The sequence below is a fragment of the Anguilla anguilla genome, chromosome 6 (assembly GCF_013347855.1).
Source record: "Anguilla anguilla isolate fAngAng1 chromosome 6, fAngAng1.pri, whole genome shotgun sequence".
Classification (NCBI taxonomy): Eukaryota; Metazoa; Chordata; class Actinopteri; order Anguilliformes; family Anguillidae; genus Anguilla; species Anguilla anguilla.
In genome coordinates this window covers 35,216,765-35,234,279 of record NC_049206.1, presented here as the reverse complement: position 1 = coordinate 35,234,279, position 17,515 = coordinate 35,216,765, and the positions used below count along the sequence as shown (strand labels likewise).

Below are 17,515 nucleotides of genomic sequence, written 5' to 3'. Positions count from 1 at the left end.
GGCAAAACGAATATGCTTAGCTAGCATATCAGCTTACCAGTGAGCTAGGTAAGCTATCCGTGGTTAGCTCACGCATTAGCAATATGAAATACAGGGGAAGAACATCTACTGCACTGATGGTCAATCAATCAGAGTTGTGTAGACTACTGGTGATTTGACTAGGCTAATTTTCATATATCTGTCTGGTAGACCTGCTGTTAACCAAGCAAGTTATCGTCGTTGGTTTTCGCCACAGTCAGTTAATGAGCAATTAACTGCTACTACTCCATCGCCGTTTATGGTGTTTACTTGCTGGGTGACGCTAGCTGACCGATCGTTCGTAAGTCACTTTTTACTGAATAAAAATTAACACTGTCAGCGGTGGTTTACAGCGGAGTAAATATGACAACGCACTTTGAAGAGCAAGTTTTCCCACCTGTTGCATAAAGACAAAAATAATGTACATTGAATTTCTAATTATTATTTTCTTGCTAGATTCTAGCTTTGTCACATTCGTGCAGCATAGCCCAGGTAGACATTTACGGAATGTACACGACTGACAAGCCGTCAAACACGTTTGACAGATGCAATATTTGCCGTTTAGGGTTAGCTAGCTAGTCAAATGGGTTGGTAGCCGAAGTTGCGAACTGTTTTAGCATAGGCTACTGGACTATCACATATAGCAAATAAGCGTTAGCTGATTACGCTTTCTGCCAACTAATTATTTGGTTAAGTGGGCTAAAGGAAAACTTCAGAGGAGGATTATTTTATGGTCGTCTTGTGCAGCTGTAAATAACACACGCTATAATGAAACCACTACAAAATAGGATACCTGCATTTTCGCACCGTGGTCGGAGCCGCAATGTCAAGGCCAAGAGACGCCACCTCCCACCCCAGTGACCACAGATTGTAGCTCAGTCCTCCGGACTAATCCGGAAGTGACGCAAGCTGTACCTCATTGGTCCAGAACAAATATTGGCACTGTGCCCAAATGACGCAATAAATCATGAAATCGACCCATGGACAGTCATAAGACGAATAAAATACACCTATTATGACTATTTGTTCTTGTGAGAAAAAAATATTGACTTTGTATTTTGATCGCATTTGTACCGTAGACTTACATGGAAACCGGGTATGAAAACACCTATACTGGAGCCGTCTGTAGTGACGCTAGTGAGCAACCAGGAACTACAACACCAGGAAATGAGCTTCAAAAACGAAGTCTGGTTTTGTCCGCTTGCTCCCAAAGAGATTGCGTATCATGGGGGTAGCTATGGTAACGGGGCACGGTCTGTCAATCATAGCTAACTGACAGTTCTCATTACCATGCCCAGACGGTTCGGGTGAATTTTCATAGTGGGAAATTTAGGCTTAGAAAAATACGTTTTAAAGTACATTCAAATGACTGAAGAATAAAAAAATTATGCACGTTTGTTTTGTTGTAGAAGATTGAATTAAATCTTTTAAAGGAGTACCATGGTGGTTGAACGTGACACTTCCCAGTTGTCTTCAGGCAACAACAAAACAAATGTGCATAATTTTTTTTATTCTTAAGTCATTTCAATGTACTTTAAAACGTATTTTTCTAAGCCTAAATTTCCCACTATAAAAATTCACCCGAACCGTCTGGGCGTGGTAATGAGAACTGTCAGTTAGCTATGATTGACAGACCGTGCCCCGTTACCATAGCTACCCCCATGATACGCGCTCTCTTTGGGAGACTGAATTTTCACAAGCTAGCTAGCTTAGTAGTATATCAAGTATCGATAGATAGCTAAGGTAAGGAAGTTGACTTATATCCAGTTATAATTTTTGCTATCTAGCTAGACAAATTAAGATAAAAGCACAACTATAACGTTCTCATAAAAGCAAACTAGCAAGCTAACGTTATCGATAACATTGCCGTATGAAAGCAAACCTCCTAGCTAGCTAACGTTAGCTAGCTAGCTAAATGAATATAACCAGAAATAATCTAAAGGCACTCTAATTTAAGTGAACCTAACGTTAGTCAAATATTTGCATTGTCTGAACAGCAGGAAGGTGTGTCCTGTCAGATTTCTTTACGGGGTGTGGAAATAGGAGTGGTTACTGTATTCGTGACGTAGAAAAACGACAACTTTCTCAACCGGTTGAAAATAGGACGATGAATTTAAAACGCATATTTCTCCAAAAATACAGAACGGACATATTTAATACTTTGCTCATTGTGTTTCTTCAATGCCTCTTGTGCAAATAGCACATAAAACCGAGAAAGTGTGAAAATCACCATGGTACTCCTTTAAGGTTAGCTGTGTATATATTCCGCTTGGCCACAGTGAGTGAAACTAGACGATCCGAACGTATAGTTGCTATGTAAATTACGTCAAAAGGATTCAGCCTTGTTGTTTGCTACCTAAACTTCACGGTCCCGACTTTATCATTGATGGAATTTTGGGAAAGTGCGAGCTAAAAGGCCACAAAACAGTCAATATATCACATTAATATTCCATATAAGTACAATCGCTGTTCACAATACGTTAATGTAAGGCTAAACTGGTATTTTAATCACAATAGCCTACTTATGTTAATTTCCGAAAATTTATTTTTCGATGTCCTCTCTAATTCAGGGTGATATAGAAGAGCGCCCGGTGTATTGACCACCCACCTTCCTCATCACAGCAGGTTTGTAATTTGTGTAACGATTAGTTGCATTTAATTGTGGTAAGATATCAAGTATAGCCTATAGGCCTATAGTAGATAGATCAGAAGGGGACTTAGGTTGTCATTGTGATTAGAGGACAACAGTTGTTGCAGCGTACTGCGCCAGTTTTTTTTCTCTTTTTTTCTAGAGTCGACTGGACATTCAGCAGGCCTACCATTGGAGGACTACAGTTGGTGCAGAAAGGGTTCCAGTTCTGCCCTCTACAGTTCGGTAGAGGCGTGGTACAGGTATGTAATTCATATTATACAGAATTTAGCATTTGAGCTGTTTCAACTTGGAAAAGTATTGTGTAAAGAATAAACCAGGACAGGCTGTCCCGTTATTGGAAAATAATGTACGACGGCGGTGGTGATACCAACAACTGTGGTAGTTCTATTTACACTATTGTTTAAGCGAAAACCTCTGGTCGTTAATTCTATGAAAACGGATTCTATCAAGAAAAAAATAGTTCATTCTCGTTTTATACCATACAATTAGCACCAATGTTGGTCATTTTTGTCATTAGCATACATTATTTAAGAAAACTGTATGAAACAATAACTCTATGAAATTCACCCTAGCACTGTCTTGCATTTTAAATTGGTGTGGTCGTGCAGTGTAGACATAGCGTCTTTCTGAAACCGGGTTTGAATGCCAGCTAGCTTTATGATGGTTCGACGTCACTCGTCATCTGGCTAATATTAAAATTCTGGGTTTTAGGTCAGAATCGTTTCAAGTCATGGTTGTTATTATCCCGGCTAGCTAGTCAGCTAACTACAGAATTATATTCAAAACAGCGGTTACTACGAACGCAATCGTTCACAAAGATACGGCTGAAAATGCATCCCGTAGCCATGAGTTAAATACGGGAACGCCTATTCTACTGTCCAGGTAGGTTAAGGGACGATTCCGTATTTTGCAGGATGATTGGCGACCCTAAACAAAGCTAGCAACAGTAACTAGAAATGTGATTCAATGTTGTCATGAATTGTGAAATTGGACATTGAAAACAGGAGGGGATGTAACAACAATTCAAATTCTAAAGAGCAAAATTGGTGTTTTAACTGCTTTAGAATGCTGTATTTTGTAGCACATTGATTTTAGAACTGTTAAAAGGCCAAGGTGTCCCTTTACTGAGAATTAATGCCCAACCTTGGACCAAACAGAATTGAATATTCAGCCAAGCCCTTGTATAAATATAATTAAGAGATTCATTGTATTAGATTCGTTGAATTACTTTAAAGAGGCATGTCACCCATTTTAAGAATTCACATATGTTCTTCCTGTGCCCCAGGGCAGTTCAGGAGTTATTGGAGAAGGACTACATTTGGTGCAGAAAGAGTGTTCCAGTTCTGCCCTCAAAAGTTCGGTAGAGGCGTGGTTACAGGTATGTAATTAGTATTATACAGAAGTCAGCATTTGAGCTGTTTCACCTGGGAAAATTATTATCTGTGAGGAATAAACCACAACGGGCTGTCCCGTTATTGTAAAATAATGTACGATGGGGTGGTACCACTGAAGTAGGCTACAATATTTTCTGATAACAGGACAGCCCGGATCGGGTTATTCCACTTATACTCCACTCTTACTGTGCCCCAGGACAGTTCAGTCAGTATGTGTGAACATGCACCACTCTCTCCTAAAGCTAGAAATTGGAGAGAGAACCCTCCAATCAGTGATGTCAGCATTTGAGCTGTTTTAACTGGGAAAATTATCTATATAATTAAGAGATTCACTATATTAGATTTGTTGAATTATTTTAAAGGTGAATGTTACCCATTTTAAGAATTCACATGTGTTACTGTGCCCCAGGACAGTTCAGTCAGTATGTGAACACCCACCACTCTCTCCTAAAACTAGAAATTGGAGAGACAACCCTCCAATCGGTGATGTCATTGGGATGTAAAATCTGGAGCTGCTCTATAGACAATGAATGGGGCTCTGAGTTTATGAGGCTATAAAATGTTTGTGAGCTCTTGCACCCAAATGAGGATTCAATTCTGGTTCAGACCTTCTAGCAATGCTAGATTATAAATGTATTTTGGGTATTAGAGCTCACATAGACATTGTATGGCCTCACAAAGTCAGAGCCTCATTCACTGTCTATGGAGCAGCCCCAGATTTTACATCTAAGTTGTCTCATGTAGAGACCTAAGATTTCCGCGATGCGGAAAAAGCGGACGGAATCGCGGGATCCAGTCATAAAAATGGAATTAACGGTAAAACGTTAAATCTCATGGAATTTAACATGTTTCTGATTAAATTAATCAAAAGCCGTTATAAATTATTGTGAACAGTGAAACAGCACTCCCTCATGTGATATTGCTTAAATAAAATGAGGAAGAGAAACATTTCCCCGTTTTGGGGAGTTGTGTGTGTGGCAGGGTTTTGTACGTGCGCGCGACTGCGTTCAACACCTCAACGAACCTAGAAAAATAGACTCCTCACAGACAAGCGTGAGGCACTCATTGTAGTATAACTACCTTCGAAATAATAGCAGTACGTCGGATATGAAAAAGAAAGCTTTCTTTATAATGGAAAACAGTTGACGTACATTTTATACTTACAAACAATAAACTAGCGCTAGGCTATTCACTTGGCATTTACGTCTCAGTCGCATATGAAATCAAAACAAAAAAAGGTCACTTTTTTCCTACTTTCCAGCCGCAAGGAATTCTGGTACTTGCAGTTTTTCAACCATTCGTTTGCCAATACAACGGAGAAATGCATCTCTAATCAATATCAATCAAACGTAATACAAATGAAATGTATTTCTGTTTAACTCTTAACTGTAAATAATATAGATATACTTTTAACAACTTTCAGTGAATTACAATAAATTAACCATGTAACCTATTAAGTTAGCTACAACACTCACTGAGCTGAACACAAAGAGGCTGACAATCATGTATTTCAATGGAGATGTCTCTGAGAGATGGAAAACAGACACCGATAGCTCTGTTCATTAAGCAGTTCTTTAAATTGTGTTCATTGCTACAACAGATTTTTTTTCAGATGTTTTCATTGTGAAGCTCTTTTGTGCAGCACTTTACTTGACTAAAATTAGCAATGTTTTGTTTTGGATTAAGCTATTTTGTGCATTGTTGTGTTCATTGTTATATGTATTGTCATATTTTCATTTGATTAAGGATAATAAATTATTACATTGTGTCTGATCAAATGGATTCATAAAACAATTTTTGATGATAAAATGGGATTAAACCATAAAACACAGAATCCAGAAAAATTACAAACACGGTAAACACGGAATTTGGGAAAACATAAAACGGAATTCAGAAAAAAATAAAACGGATTTCATAGAGCCCTACAAATGTCACCAGCAGTGGCTTTATTTCGTCACACAAGGGTCTGACAACATTTAAGACATATTCTAACATTAATTTGCTCCTAAAACAATATTAAACTTATCCAAAAGTGTTTATTGGTTTTCCCTGCTGTGTTCATCAGGTCTGTACTGCTCTGCTCATTACTAGATACAGTATTTAAAGGCAAATAAGATGATTACATAATTTCCTGGTTAGTGTTAACATTTAAAAACTCATCTTATTTGTCCATTATCTATCACATCATTTAGTGATAACATCATGCCACGCCGAGGGAAGAGATCTGAGGCTGCAAAGCAACGCTGGGCTAAGTTGGACCTTTCAGACCCTCGGTTTCAGAGTCCAGAACTACAAAGTAGCGTTGCAGTCATGGAGGTATGTGACAGGGAGTGTAAACAGGAGGTGTGTTGTCTACCGGTGGTGTCATCCCCATGCACAGCGCAGTATTATGCACAACCTGAGGTTCAAGAGGTCAACAGCAATGTGCAGGTCATAGACCTTTCTGAAAATTATAGTGTACAAGAATCATGCGCCCCACCACCCTCTGTGATATCTGTGCTGGCGTCCCATAGTCAGGATCATAGTGGCTATGAGCCTGAGTCAAGGAATCGTCAGTGTACATGCATGGCTCTGACATTTCTAGCACACCAGAATGAGGGTCATGACTTGAAGGAGGCTGATCTTGACAAGATACTGGACAAGGGAGACAGTCTGTATAAGAGAACTATAAAACAGCTAAAAAGTGAAAAGAGGTTCCGCAACTACTATTTGACCTTGGAGGAAACACCACTCACTGTCGCAACTGAGCACCATGAGTACAGGGTGCAAAGATCTCCAGTGGAAATGGGATTCATGAGAGACAAGGGAGATCCTGGCACAGAGGATTGGTTTCAAAATCTTCGCACAAGACTTCAGTGTTTATCTGTAGGTGTTACACATGCACTGCTTACAGTATCACCATATACCATTGCCGTGTTCAGAGACCAGTCTGGGAGATATGGACTGTTTGACTCTCATAACAGAAATGCTGATGGGCTACCTGAGCATGGAGGAAAAGCTGTAATGATGACCTTCACGCATTTGGATGATCTAATTGAAAAGATTGATCATTTGAATGCCTTGCTACATTGTGAGTCTATTGACAAAAAACAGTTTGACTTCATGCCGGTGACATTTGCACATGCAAAGGCTTTGTCACACCGTTTGCCTTCCCTACAAGTGCAATCTGACAACCCGCATGACAGAAGGCCTGCGGAGGTGAAGGTGACACCAACTACCAAACATGAAACAGATACTGGACTCCCAACCAGCCAACATTCTCTGCAGTCAGTCAATGCACTGTCCACACACGTGATATCAAAGGCTACACAGGTTACAACATCTAAAAAACTCAGTAAACGGCAAAGAAAAAAACAAATGAAGAGACAAAGAAAAGACACACAGCTGTGTGTAAAAACATCTGCCACTCATAAAAAACAAACATCTCTGAGAGAGAGATACAGAAGAGATGTAGATTTCAGGGTGAAAAAGAAGGAATCCATCACCATAAAATACAAAACAGATCTACATTTCAGGATGAAGCAGAAGGAAAACATGAAGGAATCCATAAGAAGGAGGTACAAAACGGATCCACATTTTAGGATGAAGCAGAAGGAATCCATAAAGAGGAGATACAAAACAGATCCACATTTCAGGATGAAGCAGAAGGAATCCATAACGAGGAGATATAAAACAGATCCACATTTCAGGATGAAGCAGAAGGAATCCATAACGAGGAGATACAACACGGATCCACATTTCAGGATGAAGCAGAAGGAATCCATAACGAGGAGATACAAAACAGATCTACATTTCAGGATGAAGCAGCAGGAATCCATAACGAGGAGATACAAAATGGATCCACATTTCAGGATGAAGCAGAAGGAATCCATGGCGAGGAGATACAAAACAGATTCACATTTCAGGATGGCCCATAAGCTGCGCTGTTCATTGAAAATAAGAATAAAATACAGAGAGGTGAATAAAGTCATGCTTCAAATGCTTCAAAAGCGCATTGATGAAAAAAATAGGTTACTTCAGAGAGCTATAGCCACTTTCCAGGAACACATTAAAGCTGGGCCAACCTTTGTATGCACAATGTGTCATCGCAACCTTTTCCCCAATCAAGTGCGATTTTGCCTTCGATCTAATTACAAGAAGAATCCACGTGAGGTTGCTGCCTGTTTGACAGGGAAATATGTTCATGAGTGTGACTGTCAATGTGGAGGCCCAGACCAGTGCACTGTACCTGATGAAAGGAGAAAGGAGTGGATTTGTTACACCTGTGATTCCCATTTAAAGGCAGGAAACAGATCATGCATAGCTGTGGCAAACAACTTGGAGCTGGCACCTATTCCCCCAGAACTCTGCAATTTGAATGTGCTGGAAAGACAACTCTTAGCGAAAATACTGCCATTTGCCAAGATTGTCACACTTCCTAAAGGTCGACAGACAGCTGTACATGGTGCTGTCGTCTGTGTGCCATCTGAGGTGGAAACCACAGTGAACACCTTACCCAGGCTGCCCAGCTCATCCCATTTGTATAGAGTGAAGCTAAAAAGACATGTGAATTACAAAGGCCATCAGCACTTTCACACTGTAAATATGAGAAATGTAGTAGCGGGCCTGTCCAAACTCATTGATACACACCCCGAGTACAGAGACATTTCAATCAGAGATGATGCAGCAATGTATAATGAAACCATTGAAGACCTGCTACAAGACCCACCCACTGATGACAACGTACAACAAAATCAACCAGACACAAATGATGTCATGGAATTTGACAGCTGTGATGAGACTGAAATGATGGAGGTACAAGACTGTATTGAAAATGCCAATCCATCGCAGGTGCAGCATGCAAGCTCAACATCTGCTAACGAGCAACATGAAAGTCAGGATAAACAACCACCTAGTGCAGAGGATGAGCAAGCTGCACTGAGACCTGGAGTGGGCCTAGATAGTTGCTTGCAACCAGCTGACATTGGACACGAGACATTGACATATGGTGATGGCATATTCAGCATTGCCCCTGCACAAGGAAACAAGCCTGTCAGCTTCTTCAGGGTCCCTAAACTTGAAGCAATGGCCTTCCCTGTTCAGTTCCCTACTGGAGAGAATACATTGGATGCGGCAAGAAAAGTCAAACTATCCCCAAGCATGTATTTCAACGCAAGACTTTTCTGTGTTGACAATCGTTTTGCAAGAGACCAAAGCTACCTGTTCTTTGCACAGTTTGTCACAGAGACACACATGGCCAAAAACAGCATGTCCATTCAGTTAAGGAAAGGTAAACCCATTACCCGGGATGGACGCAAAATAAACAATAAGATGTTACAGGACAAGCGTGAGGTTGAGAGACTGGTGAGAAACAAAGATGCAACAAGATTCATGCAACCACTGAGAGGGACTCCAGCTTACTGGGAGAAAACTCTTAAGGATTTGTTTGCCATGGTCAGACAATTGGGGACGCCTACCTTTTTTCTGACCTTCTCTGCCGCAGAATTCCGATGGCCGGAATTTATAACTGCAATCAAATCGCAGCAAGGTCAACGGGTGAATTTTGATGAGCTGGACTGGGCTGAAAAATGTGACATTCTCAGAAGCAACCCAGTGACCACCATGCGTATGTTTGACAAGCGAGTTGAAGCTCTGATGAGAGAACTGCTGCTGTCTCCTGCTCATCCAATTGGTCAGGTTATCGATTTCTTTTACCGGGTAGAATTTCAGGCCAGAGGGAGCCCTCATATACATATGCTGTGTTGGGTAGAAGGAGCTCCGGTCTTTGGAGAAGACCCCGACCACAGAATATGCAAGTTTGTGGACCGCTACATCTCATGCCAGTTGCCTGACGTAGACAAACAACCGTTACTTCACAGCAAAGTCACAGAGGTTCAAATGCACAGCAGAACTCATTCCAAGTCCTGCAAGAAAGGTAAAAGGGCATGCAGATTTGGATTTCCAAAACCACCTATGCGAGAAACACGAATAACTTACCCGAAGCCAGAAAGTGACAAAGACGAGGGTGAAGGTACAAGTAAAACAAAAAACAAAGCAATGAAAAGAGCAAAGCAAAATGGCAAAGGACATACAATGACAACACAAGCAGCCATGAATAAACTCAAACCACTGTGGGATCTGCTGAACGACTCCAAAGCACAAGTGGACAACTTGTCTCAGCTACTGGCACAGTGTAATTTGACTTACGACGAGTACAGCTCGTGTGTTGAGGAAATGACGAATGCAAGCGTCATTGTAATGAAGCGTGAAGTTAAGGACTGCTGGGTGAATAACTACAATCCACATTTGCTGACAGCCTGGAATGCCAACATGGACATCCAGTACATTCTTGATGAGTATGGTCTCCTCATGTACATGCTCAGCTACATAACCAAGCCAGAACATGAGATGAGTGAATATCTCGGAAAAATAATCAGTGACCTAGGCCCAGAAAGTGTGCCTGAACGAGAGGAAATGAAACAAATCCTTCAAGCCTACTCAAAACACAGAGAAGTCAGCGCTCAGGAGGCTGTGGCGCGTACGTGCAGCCTGAAAATGAAGATGTGCTCACGTGATGTTGTGTTCCTGCAAACAGATGAGAACGCACTAAGAATGAGTCTCCCGCTCGGCATGCTGCAGAACAAACCAGAAGATTCTGAGAATGTGTGGTATTTGTCAGGTATTCCCGACAAATACAGAGCCAGACCCGAAACACCAGAGTTTGAAAACATGTGTCTAGCTGAATTTGCATCCAATTACAGGATTGTCTATGGGAAGGAGGCAAAAGGCAAGAAGCGTATTATGCTGTTGAATGACATGGGAGTCATTCAGAAACGCACAAGAGGGAAGGCCGCAGTTATCAGATATGCTCGCTTTTCGGAAAAGAAGCAACCAGAGAAATTCTACGGCAACTTGCTTAAACTCTACCTCCCCCATCGCTCAGAGTCATCACTGAAAACAAACACTTTCCCCACACACCAAGAGTTTTACAAGTCTGCCTGTGTGACATTACCTGGATTGGACATTATCTGCCCCGTGACTGCAATTGTTACACACAACAGAAAGAAATTTGAGAAACACAGTAAAGCGGTGGACAAAGCCATGGAGGACTTCATGAAGCATGGCCCTATTGAAGATGCATGGGCTAACTTTGCACCAGAAAGTGAGTTGGTTCAGTTGGAATGTATCGCTGAACGAAACGAAGATGACCTAAATGAGGACGAACAAGATGATGTCCCAGAGTACAGCCATCATGAAACTGGTGGAGTGATGCCGGCTGTGAAGGCCCCGCCAATGAGCCCTGATTTACTGCGCACAATGTGTCAAAACCTCAACCGGACACAAGCTTCCATATTTTACTCTGTTCGTGACTGGTGTATTGAACGTGTATGTGGCTTAAACCCTGAACAGTTCTTTTACTTTGTCACTGGTGGTGCTGGCACTGGCAAATCACACCTCATAAAGTGCATCTATGGTGAGGCAACAAGGATACTCCGTCAACTCCCCAGACTGTATGAGGAAGTGGACATATCCATGCCAACTGTTCTACTGACTGCATTTACAGGCACTGCAGCATACAACATTTCAGGCAACACTTTACATTCCCTCTTTAAGTTGCCAAGAAGCTTAAAGCCACCCTACCAAGGACTAGGAAATGCCTTGGATGAAGTGAGGGCACAGCTGTCAAATGCAGAGATTATCATTATTGATGAGGTGTCAATGATTTCAAAGCCCCTGTTTGCCTACGTCAACTGGAGATTGCAACAAATCAAAGGCAGTAAGAAACCGTTTGGTGGTATGTCAGTACTAGCGGTAGGAGACTTTTACCAGCTCCCCCCACTGGGAAAAAGTAAACCACTCTGCCTACTTGAGGAGGATACGGTTGACTTCTGGCAAAGCAACTTTCAGATGATCACGCTGACCGAGATCATGCGACAGAGAGATGATGCTGCATTTGCTGAGCTTTTGAATAGAATCAGAGTCAAGGAAAAGACAGATCCATTAAGTGACACTGACAAAGCTCTGCTTTCTCAGGCTGTGACCGACCCCACCCATTGCCCTAATGATGTCCTTCACATCTTTCCAACTAACAAAGAGGTTGCTGAGCACAATGCCAAAACTGTGTCTGCTCTCCATTCCCATGTTACGAACATAGATGCAGAGGATTACAAGAGAGATCCAAATACAGGAGAGATGAATAAACAACAAAAACCTTGTAAAGCACAGAAAAAAGATCTGCTTGACACACTACAAGTTGCAGAGGGTGCCCGTGTCATGATCACAAGGAACATCGATGTTGAAGATGGGCTAGTTAATGGGACGTTTGGCAAGATTGGTACAATAGTCACTCAGAAAAACAAAGATGCTACTACAGTAACCATGCTTGGGCTTGTGCTGGACAATGCACATGCAGGACAGAGATACCGTAAAAAAATATCTGGTGGTGCTGAGAACTTGGTGTACATAGAGAGGGTAGAGGAAAACCTGAGCAACAACAGAGTGGTTCGCAGGCAGTTTCCCCTCAAGCTAGCGTATGCATGCACAGCTCACAAAGTCCAAGGCATGACAACACAATCTGCAGTGGTTTCATTGAAACGGGTCTTTGAATCAGGCATGGCCTACGTTGCTCTGAGTAGAACAACTTCACTACATGGCTTGCACATCATTGACTTCAATGAGAGAAAGATATTTGCTGATCCTGCAATCACAGCTTCCCTGGAATCCATGAAGAAAGCCTCTTTGGACAGTGTTATGCCACTCTTAAATTATGTGCAGTCTACAAACCAAGCACAGACATTAAAAATTGTCCACCACAACACGGAAGGATTACCGGCTCATATTCAGGACATCAAACGACATCATGAGTTGCGACTTGCAGATGTTCTATGTTTTACTGAAACTCACCTCTCTAGCTGTTTCGTTGCTGAAAGTCTCCAGTTGGATGGTTACAACATGTTCAAACGCAACAGACAGCAGTCGTACACAACCCTTCCTCAGATTGCAGTAAGACTTGGTGGCGGTGTGGCTATCTACGTGAGAGACCATTACCAGGCTTGTGAAATGCACTACCTGCAAAATGTGACCGACCTAGAGTTTGTGGTTGTCAAGGTTGAGTCCCCTGTCAAAGCTTTGATCACTGCTGTGTACAGACCACCGGACTACAATCTTCGGCAATTCCTACCAAACCTGCAGGCGCTTTTGGAGTCTTTAGAAATTATGAATCACCAGCCTATCATAGTCTGTGGAGATTTTAATGAGGATTTACTTTCCAGTTCAAAGAAGCCAATATCTGAACTGTTTAACACAAAAGGATATACACAACTGGTCAAGGCAGCCACCACTGACAAGAACACACTGTTGGATCACATTTACATCTCAAGCCCACAACAATGTCTACAGTCTGGGCTATTACGCACATATTACAGCTATCATAGTCCCATTTACTGTGTTTTGAACTGCAATCTTGACTCCAACTAATTTGTGGTCCCAAACTCCACTCCCACCTATTTAGTTGTTTGCGCAATGGGGTTTCTGAACTGCTGAGCGGGCCTTTTCAAGCCAGCAGTGTCAGTCCTCATCCCCTACGCTCAAAGACCTCCTCACCCAAACCACAGACCTGCTCAGAAGTGGTCTATTCCATAACCTTTTGGTTGCTTGCGCAATGCGATTTCTGAACTGCTGAGCGGGACTGTGACAGCTGCCTGTGTTGGATTTTCTGGGGGCATTGGTTCGTTGTTTGGAGGAGCTGAACACGCAGCGCCGAATAACGTTCTCGTCGTCCGTGGAGAATTCTGCCCAGGAGTCGGCCTTGTTCTCTGGAGGGACTTTTTGTTCACCGCACGTAGGAGCTGAACACGCAGCGACATGTTGGGGTTCGAATTGTCTTTCTGGAGTTCCGGGTAGATTATCTGGAGAAGGCAGTATCTTCTTAGTTTATTGTCTTTTTGGTATACTCCTTATTTAAAAAAAATAAATAAAACAGTTCTTGACTTAAAAAAAAAAGAGAGGGAAAAAATGGGAGAAGACGCCTGCAGCCATCACAGGGCCTTTTCAAGCCAGCAGTGTAAGTCCTCATCCCCCTCAGCCAAACCACAAACCAGCTCAGAAGTGTGCTATTCCATAGCCTTTTGGTTGTTTGCGCAATGGGGTTTCTGAACTGCTGAGCGGGCCTTTTCAAGCCAGCAGTGTCAGTCCTCATCCCCTACGCTCAAAGACCTCCTCACCAGCTACAGCCAGTCTCTCACTCTGTAACTCAAGTAACCACTCCCTCCCAGAAATGGACTCTTCGCCACCATTGATGGGAAAACCGTCATTGCCTAACCTAAAAGACCTCCTCACCAAAACCACAAACCTGCTCAGAAGTGTGCTATTCCATAGCCTTTTGGTTGTTTGCGCAATGGGGTTTCTGAACTGCTGAGCGGGCCTTTTCAAGCCAGCAGTGTCAGTCCTCATCCCCTACGCTCAAAAACCTCCTCACCAGCTACAGCCAGTCTCACACTCTGTAACTCAAGTAACCACTCCCGCCCAGAAATGGACTCTTCGCCACCATTGATGGGCAAACCGTCATTGCCTGACCTCAAAGACCTCCTCACCCAAACCACAAACCTGCTCAAAAGTGGACTGTTCTGTGGCCTTTTGGTTGTTTGCGCAATGGGGTTTCTGAACTGCTGAGCGGGCCTTTTCAAGCCAGCAGTGTCAGTCCTCATCCCCTACGCTCAAAGACCTCCTCACCAGCTACAGCCAGTCTCTCACTCTGTAACTCAAGTAACCACTCCCGCCCAGAAATGGACTCTTCGCCACCATTGATGGGCAAACCGTCATTGCCTAACCTCAAAGACCTCCTCACCCAAACCACAAACCTGCTTAGAAGTGTGCTATTCCATAGCCTTTTGGTTGTTTGCGCAATGGGGTTTCTGAACTGCTGAGCGGGCCTTTTCAAGCCAGCAGTGTCAGTCCTCATCCCCTACGCTCAAAGACCTCCTCACCAGCTACAGCCAGTCTCTCACTCTGTAACTCAAGTAACCACTCCCGCCCAGAAATGGACTCTTCGCCACCATTGATGGGCAAACCGTCATTGCCTAACCTCAAAGACCTCCTCACCCAAACCACAAACCTGCTTAGAAGTGTGCTATTCCATAGCCTTTTGGTTGTTTGCGCAATGGGGTTTCTGAACTGCTGAGCGGGCCTTTTCAAGCCAGCAGTGTCAGTCCTCATCCCCTACGCTCAAAGACCTCCTCACCAGCTACAGCCAGTCTCTCACTCTGTAACTCAAGTAACCACTCCCGCCCAGAAATGGACTCTTCGCCACCATTGATGGGCAAACCGTCATTGCCTGACCTCAAAGACCTCCTCACCCAAACCACAAATCTGCTCAGAAGTGTGCTATTCCATAACCTTTTGGTTGTTTGCGCAATGGGGTTTCTGAACTGCTGAGCGGGCCTTTTCAAGCCAGCAGTGTCAGTCCTCATCCCCTACGCTCAAAGACCTCCTCACCAGCTACAGCCAGTCTCTCACTCTGTAACTCAAGTAACCACTCCCGCCCAGAAATGGACTCCTCGCCACCATTGATGGGCAAACCGTCATTGCCTGACCTCAAAGACCTCCTCACCCAAACCACAAACCTGCTCAGAAGTGTGCGATTCCATAGCCTTTTGGTTGTTTGCGCAATGGGGTTTCTGAACTGCTGAGCGGGCCTTTTCAAGCCAGCAGTGTCAGTCCTCATCCCCTACGCTCAAAGACCTCCTCACCAGCTACAGCCAGTCTCTCACTCTGTAACTCAAGTAACCACTCCCGCCCAGAAATGGACTCTTCGCCACCATTGATGGGCAAACCGTCATTGCCTGACCTCAAAGACCTCCTCACCCAAACCACAAACCTGCTCAGAAGTGTGCTATTCCATAGCCTTTTGGTTGTTTGCGCAATGGGGTTTCTGAACTGCTGAGCGGGCCTTTTCAAGCCAGCAGTGTCAGTCCTCATCCCCTATGCTCAAAAACCTCCTCACCAGCTACAGCCAGTCTCTCACTCTGTAACTCAAGTAACCACTCCCGCCCAGCAATGGACTCTTCGCCACCATTGATGGGCAAACCGTCATTGCCTGACCTCAAAGACCTCCTCACCCAAACCACAAACCTGCTCAGAAGTGTGCTATTCCATAACCTTTTGGTTGTTTGTGCAATGGGGTTTCTGAACTGCTGAGCGGGCCTTTTCAAGCCAGCAGTGTCAGTCCTCATCCCCTACGCTCAAAGACCTCCTCACCAGCTACAGCCAGTCTCTCACTCTGTAACTCAAGTAGTCACTCCCGCCCAGAAATGGACTCCTCGCCACCATTGATGGGCAAACCGTCATTGCCTGACCTCAAAGACCTCCTCACCCAAACCACAAACCTGCTCAGAAGTGTGCTATTCCATAGCCTTTTGGTTGTTTGCGCAATGGGGTTTCTGAACTGCTGAGCGGGCCTTTTCAAGCCAGCAGTGTCAGTCCTCATCCCCTACGCTCAAAGACCTCCTCACCAGCTACAGCCAGTCTCTCACTCTGTAACTCAAGTAACCACTCCCGCCCAGAAATGGACTCTTCGCCACCATTGATGGGCAAACCGTCATTGCCTGACCTCAAAGACCTCCTCACCCAAACCACAAACCTGCTCAGAAGTGTGCTATTCCATAGCCTTTTGGTTGTTTGCGCAATGGGGTTTCTGAACTGCTGAGCGGGCCTTTTCAAGCCAGCAGTGTCAGTCCTCATCCCCTACACTCAAAGACCTCCTCACCAGCTACAGCCAGTCTCTCACTCTGTAACTCAAGTAACCACTCCCGCCCAGAAATGGACTCTTCGCCACCATTGATGGGCAAACCGTCATTGCCTGACCTCAAAGACCTCCTCACCCAAACCACAAACCTTCTCAGAAGTGTGCTATTCCCTAGCCTTTTGGTTGTTTGCGCAATGGGGTTTCTGAACTGCTGAGCGGGCCTTTTCAAGCCAGCAGTGTCAGTCCTCATCCCCTACGCTCAAAGACCTCCTCACCAGCTACAGCCAGTCTCTCACTCTGTAACTCAAGTAACCACTCCCGCCCAGAAATGGACTCTTCGCCACCATTGATGGGCAAACCGTCATTGCCTGACCTCAAAGACCTCCTCACCCAAACCACAAACCTGCTCAGAAGTGTGCTATTCCATAGCCTTTTGGTTGTTTGCGCAATGGGGTTTCTGAACTGCTGAGCGGGCCTTTTCAAGCCAGCAGTGTCAGTCCTCATCCCCTACGCTCAAAGACCTCCTCACCAGCTACAGCCAGTCTCTCACTCTGTAACTCAAGTAACCACTCCCGCCCAGAAATGGACTCTTCGCCACCATTGATGGGCAAACCGTCATTGCCTGACCTCAAAGACCTCCTCACCCAAACCACAAACCTGCTCAGAAGTGTGCTATTCCATAACCTTTTGGTTGTTTGTGCAATGGGGTTTCTGAACTGCTGAGCGGGC

At 43.9% G+C, this 17,515-nt stretch overlaps 1 long non-coding RNA gene across 1 annotated transcript; it reads left to right on the top strand.

Annotated features, from left to right (window-relative positions):
• The first annotated feature begins 2,616 nt into the window (after window positions 1-2,616).
• Window positions 2,617-6,386, top strand: LOC118229267. The gene is made up of 3 exons (XR_004765635.1): window positions 2,617-2,910; window positions 3,957-4,049; window positions 6,258-6,386. It is a non-coding gene; the product is annotated as an uncharacterized LOC118229267 (long non-coding RNA).
• The last annotated feature ends 11,129 nt before the right edge of the window (window positions 6,387-17,515 follow it).